We start from the raw sequence: 6,043 nt of genomic DNA on the forward strand, positions 1-6,043 counted from the left end.
AAATCATTCACAGCGATTAAGGACCATGGAATGTACTTCATACATTTTTTGCTCATTACAGACTTTGTGGATTTTAACTATACTATCTCCCCATGCTGGTAATGCAAATTCTGCATGCAGTTAAGCAACTTCTTCATATGTGTCCATTCCATGTTTTGGAGAGGCAAAGTGTGAAATGGACACGGTGGACATGCGTGTCTATTACACATTTTGTCATGATACTGGGTTGCTATAAGGCCATTTCCAGACAATTTGAAATCCATCATTCTACAGTGTGAAAGGCTACTCACAAGTGGAAAACATTCAACACAGTTGCTATTCTTATCAGGAGAGGATTGTATAAGTACAGGATATTTGGAAGAGTTGCCAGGAAAATATTTTTTCCTCTGAAAAGGAAAAGGGCTTAGGTTTATATCTGAACAAACCACTCGCAGAATGAAAGACAGAATATCAGCACATTGCATCCACAGGACTTGGGAAGCTTGCAGTCATTAAGTTAGCCACAAATTTATCTGCATACCAAAGTATTCTCAAACCATTGATAAGGCCATCTGTCTAAGAGCTAAACCTTGGTCCAAATTGAGTTCTGATCCAAAGCACACCAGAAACTCTACAACTGAACTGCTTAAAAAAAAAAAAAAAAGTAAAGGTGTTTCAAAGTCCAGACCTCAACCCAATTGACATGATGTGTCAGGACCTTAAAAGAGCTCTGTCAAAACAGCTCTGCAAACAAGAGTAGGCAGAATTCCTCCACAGTGACGTGAGAGACTAATAAAGTTATACAGAACATGATTGCTTCAAGTTATTGTTGCTAAAGGTTGTTCACTGCATTTCGTTGCCCTGTACCTGTGCATGTGCAATGACAATAAAGTTGAATTCTATTCTATTCAACATGCATCAGACACTGCTTCTGTATTTTGGCATAGATTTTGTTTTTCAATTTTCTTATTTTTTTTTTAATTATCAATATTTAGTATAAAACTCATTTTATTAAATCTATTTATTTGAAATTAAATGTTAAAGACTTAGCTTAACGCTTACAAAAGGGATATTACATATTTTAATAACACAGGTTATGGTTTCGTGTTTTTCATCAAAATTTTCCATCCCCTCAATGCCAAATACCTTGTACCATATACATTGGAAATAAGTAGTAGTGGCATGAAGGATATCTGACATTTACATGAGAAGTAGGATGCTTAGTAAATTAAACAGCAAGCAGTCTGATACTGTGATGATAGACAAGCAGGAAACTTTAGCTTTTCTTTCATCGTTTCCTGGGTGTTTGAAGTCGTGTCTTTGCATCAACTATCAATAATCCAAGACCTAAAGGCCTTAATTCTAGTGTTCCTTAATGTATAATGGCAATACACAGGCACTGAAGAAAACAAACATGATAAGGGATGTGTGATGAAATGTGGATGGCTCATAGAAAATTAGTATTAGTCTATAATGTTAAAGTGGATTATGAACAGTCATATTCCTCATGCAGAGCATGTTTGATGACCTGCATAGTGATACATGAGCCTCTGGCTTTTAAAGTCTGCCACATTAACATTTTTTTAGATTAAGATGGAAGCCTGTTTTTATGGACAATAAATACATTGCTGAGAATAAAAAATTCAAAGTCATAAATTCATCATAACAGTGGCTTTCCTGGAATAATTTCAACACTGCATGATTACAGATCAATGTGATTCTAGTTTTTATGGTGTATTTATTTATTTAGAAACGTACACCCCCATGAAGACTTTCTTTCGTGTGTATTAGATATTAAATAGAAAGAGGGTGAGAGATTAAAACAGTTTACTGGAGCGTAACATAATGTAATACAGAAAGGAGAAGAAAACAGCTACATTACAGCAATACTAATCACTGAAATTCTAATTTTATGCATCCATCCTGCAGACACAGCTGTGCCTAGCTTATATTTTCTGTATACATCTTTTTGTTTTTGGCTTTAACCATAAATAAATAATTACTTTTTGCTGTTTGCTTTGTGCAGTCTTTTTCCAGTCGATAAAATGAAATAAAATTGAATTTAACTGAATTGGAAATTCGAGCAGTCTAGACTTCAATATTCCTTTCCTGACTTTGTGAAATGAAATGCAACAAATGATTATTTTCTATTGTGAATTACTGAATTGATATTAACTAAAATCATAAATGGTAAATAAATAATGAAAAAATAATTTCAACAGGAATATTCTCTTATCTAAAATCAACATTTAAGTTGAAATGTACGCAGAACACAGTACTTTTCTTCATATTTCTTATTTTTGGTTGAGAGAAACTACGCTTGTTGGCATGGAGGATGTCAGTGTTTTTTCCTGAGAAATGTTTACACATTTTTCTGAGACGTCAAAAACAATCTGACTTTCATTAGTAACTTTAATGCTATTCCTAGGCTGAAGCACTTATTTATAGTTTTTAAACAACAGGGTTGTTTGTGTTTAATTAAAAGAGAGTCCCACTGTGTTTTGATTAGTGGTACTATGGCTCACTCTATTCCTGCTAATTACTAGTGCAATTGTGTTTCCATTGATAGCCAGTTGGTCATCAATCTTCCTGTTTAAAAAAAAAAAAAAAAAAAGGATAAACTTTAAGAAGTCACATGATCACCTCAGATTTCAGCAATATTAACAAGCAAACGACTCAAACATTTCACAGTTTAGCAGTCATTTGTAATGATGATACATTTCCATGTAACTGGTAACCCAAAAGGGACAATACATCATCATATAATTTTTCTGTTTAGTCATTGTGGATCAGCAACAGGGCCTTTAAAAATATGTCTGTCTTCGCATTGCATTCTGAACTTATTTATTTGGGCCTCTGGGCATTCACAACTTGCTGGTTAATCAGTAACACCTGACAGCAAAAAAGTTCTGGTTGCCTGAAAAGCTGGTGGAGATTTGAAGAGTAGAATGCCTGTCACCAAACTTAGATGTAAATGTATGACTTTATCTAGATGTTGTGTTAGTGACAATATTCAGTTCATTTTTAAAAAGATAAGACAAGTTTCTCATGACCTAAATGTATTTGAAAATGTTAGTTGTTTACATTTGCATTGGTAACCAGAAAACTACCCCTATTTTTAGTACATTAATCAGTAACATCTTAGTGTTTTAAAGAGTAGACAGTTCATGGATACTGAATACATGAATAGTTTAAAGAAAAAAGAAAAAATAAAAAACACCAAGATATTTAAGAGCCTCTTTAGACAAGGAAAGAAAATCACCAGTTTGATGAAAAAAAGACAGTCCCAGGAAAAAAGAAGCAAGAGTACTCTCTCCTGCAGACTTCATTAGCATGAACAGTCTCAGAAAATCAATAGTCAACAGCAGTTTTGATTAGAACCAAGCGCAATGCCTCTGGGCACTGATGTAGGTTCCATTAATGTTAATGTGTGCCCAGAATCAGCTGTTGGGTGCAGACTCAGAATCAGAACATAGGAGCAAACTGCTTTGGCTTAGAAATATAAGAGAGGGACAACATCTCTGTTTAAAAGAAATTCATTAAGACAGCAGTTACTTGCATGGTACTCACAATATTACACTCCAGCAGAACACACGTTAAGGTTCTTTAGGAGTGTTTGACTTTGAAGAAGCTGTATCACAATCAGAACTGGATCAGAATCACCTTTATTTTTGCCAAACTCTTACTAATCATTTCACTTTACATCCCAACTGCAAGTGTCGAAACAGGAATTCGACTGCGGTTCAATTTCGTCTTGTGCATGCAATGAATTGTTTAAAAAAAAAAAAAAAAAAAAAAAAAAAAAAAATAGGCAGTATATGCAATATACATCAGTCATTGTCATGACAGGGCCTTATATATAATCACACCTTGACTCATGTGATGAGGCACATGAACGACTCTCTTAAGGGACAACTCCCAGTAGAGCTTAAATACCTGGGAATCTGAAGAACTGACGAAGCTTATCCAATGAGAGGAGAAACGTCTTGAAGAAACTTAAAGAAGTCCAACCACTTTTCTTTCCAAGCTCCTTAAACTAAAAGGTTTGCAGTTTATAAGAAAAGACTCCAGGTGAGAACTACATGACCTTCCTAACAGTCACATCAGTACACCTGCCTTTATTGATTTAGAAGCAGATTTTGCGTACTCTTGTTTTTGCCAAGAGTGCTGCCCTGTGATCTGCTGAAAACAAACAGGGGAGAAAAAAAAAAAAAAAAAAAAAAAAAAAAAAAAAAGATAAAACAATATAAAAACCCCAACCTGCTGGTCTCAAGAACTATAGCCCTAGTGAGATTGTTTGGAATGCATTTGACTGCCACACACACACAAACAGCGCACACACACACACACACAGCGCACACACACACACAACACACACACACACACATACTGAGTGTGTGAATAAAACACAGGAAACCAAAGTAGAGCTCAAAATATATATATTATGTTTGTTATGAGACATGTATAGACAGATGTACAAAAAATAAATAAATATGCATATATATCACAAACAAAAATAATGTTGACAATACAAAACAGCGTATTAGGTTCCAAAAGGAGGTGGGATGAGGTGTAGTCCAGTATGAGATTTAGTTTAGTTCCATAGACCTGTGATAGGTCATGTGTCAACAGTTTAATTCAGTCCATAGGTTTACGATTCCTACCGCAACGTAGCGGTGGTCGGGTGGCTCGCCATCTCGCGCTGATCAGGGCTGATCGCGGGAGAGAAAAAAAAAAAAAACCCTGACCTAAACAAGGTCAAAAACATAAATTATCACTCACCGAAGAAAATGAAACAGCATTCTACTGCTGTGACAAAATAAATCCATAAATAACAAAGACAAGTAATTAATGCCATGTTTCACACAAAAATCAATAAACCATCATCTCTTATAATGAATTTCATTCAAAATACTATTATAGAAAAACATTCTTATGGGTCCCATCAAAGTATATCAGCAACAAAGCTAATAAACATTATCCAAAGTTAACCAAATATATTTACAAAACTCATTTAACCACAGGTGTTGCGCAACAGATTCAATAATCTCAATGGAATTTAACTATGCAAAATCTCATAGGCCGTTTTGGCATTTCATCAGAAAAGTAACAAAAAACATCCAAAACGGACAAAACTACAAAATTCAAATGACTCGTTCAACTCTAGATACGTTAAGTCAACATTCGGCCATAATGGAATAAACAAAAACAACAATATTCAATAAATAAAACTAGTAATTGCACTTACTGTCGCTAGCCTAGCATTAGCTTACCGGCGTTTTAGGATGCGCGATCGCGGCTCCGCATGTTCATTAATTGTGACAAAACAAAAGAAACAAATAACTCACCGTTGAGTCGATTGTGAGGTAGTGTAAAGATGAATGGTTATTGCACGCTGTCAACTGGTCTGTAGTGTAAAATTTGTCGATATCTCACAAGTACGCCAACCACAGGGACAACAGCAGGCAGAGGAGCAGGGAGACGCAGCTGATTGACCCGGAACTTATACAGGATTCATTCCCGCCACAATAAAGGGACTGGCGGAAGTGGGGTCAGAAGTTACCGTGGTTACACTCTACCAGCTTTGCACATCTAGAGACTGAAATCATTGCCCATTCTTCTTTGCAAAACAGCTCCAGCTCAGTCAGATTAGATGGACAGCGTTTGTGAACAGCAGTTTTCAGATCTTGCCACAGATTCTCGATTGGATTTAGATCTGAACTTTGACTGGGCCATTCTAACACATGGATATGTTTTGTTTTAAACCATTTCATTGTTGCCCTGGATTTATGTTTAAGGTCCTTGTCCTGCTGGAAGGTGAACCTGCGCCACAGTCTCAAGTCTTTTGCAGACTCCAAGAGGTTTTCTTCCAAGATTGCCCTGTATTTGGCTCCATCCATCTTCCCATCAACTCTGACCAGCTTCCCTGTCCCTGCTGAAGAGAAGCACCCCCAGAACATGATGCTGCCACCACCATATTTGACAGTGGGGATGGTGTGTTCAGAGTGATGTGCAGTGTTAGTTTTCTGCCACACATAGCGTTTTGTATTTTGGCCAAAAAGTT

The 6,043-nt window shown here is 36.1% G+C and overlaps 1 long non-coding RNA gene across 1 annotated transcript; it reads right to left on the bottom strand.

Annotated features, from left to right (window-relative positions):
- Positions 1–4,401: 4,401 nt before the first annotated feature.
- LOC143414261 (uncharacterized) lies at positions 4,402–5,771 on the bottom strand. Its single transcript, XR_013094782.1, has 2 exons — positions 5,328–5,771; positions 4,402–4,727 (listed from the first exon to the last, which is right to left on the bottom strand). It is a non-coding gene; the product is annotated as an uncharacterized LOC143414261 (long non-coding RNA).
- Positions 5,772–6,043: the final 272 nt, after the last annotated feature.

This window comes from Maylandia zebra, linkage group LG20 (genome assembly GCF_041146795.1).
Source record: "Maylandia zebra isolate NMK-2024a linkage group LG20, Mzebra_GT3a, whole genome shotgun sequence".
Classification (NCBI taxonomy): domain Eukaryota; kingdom Metazoa; phylum Chordata; class Actinopteri; order Cichliformes; family Cichlidae; genus Maylandia; species Maylandia zebra.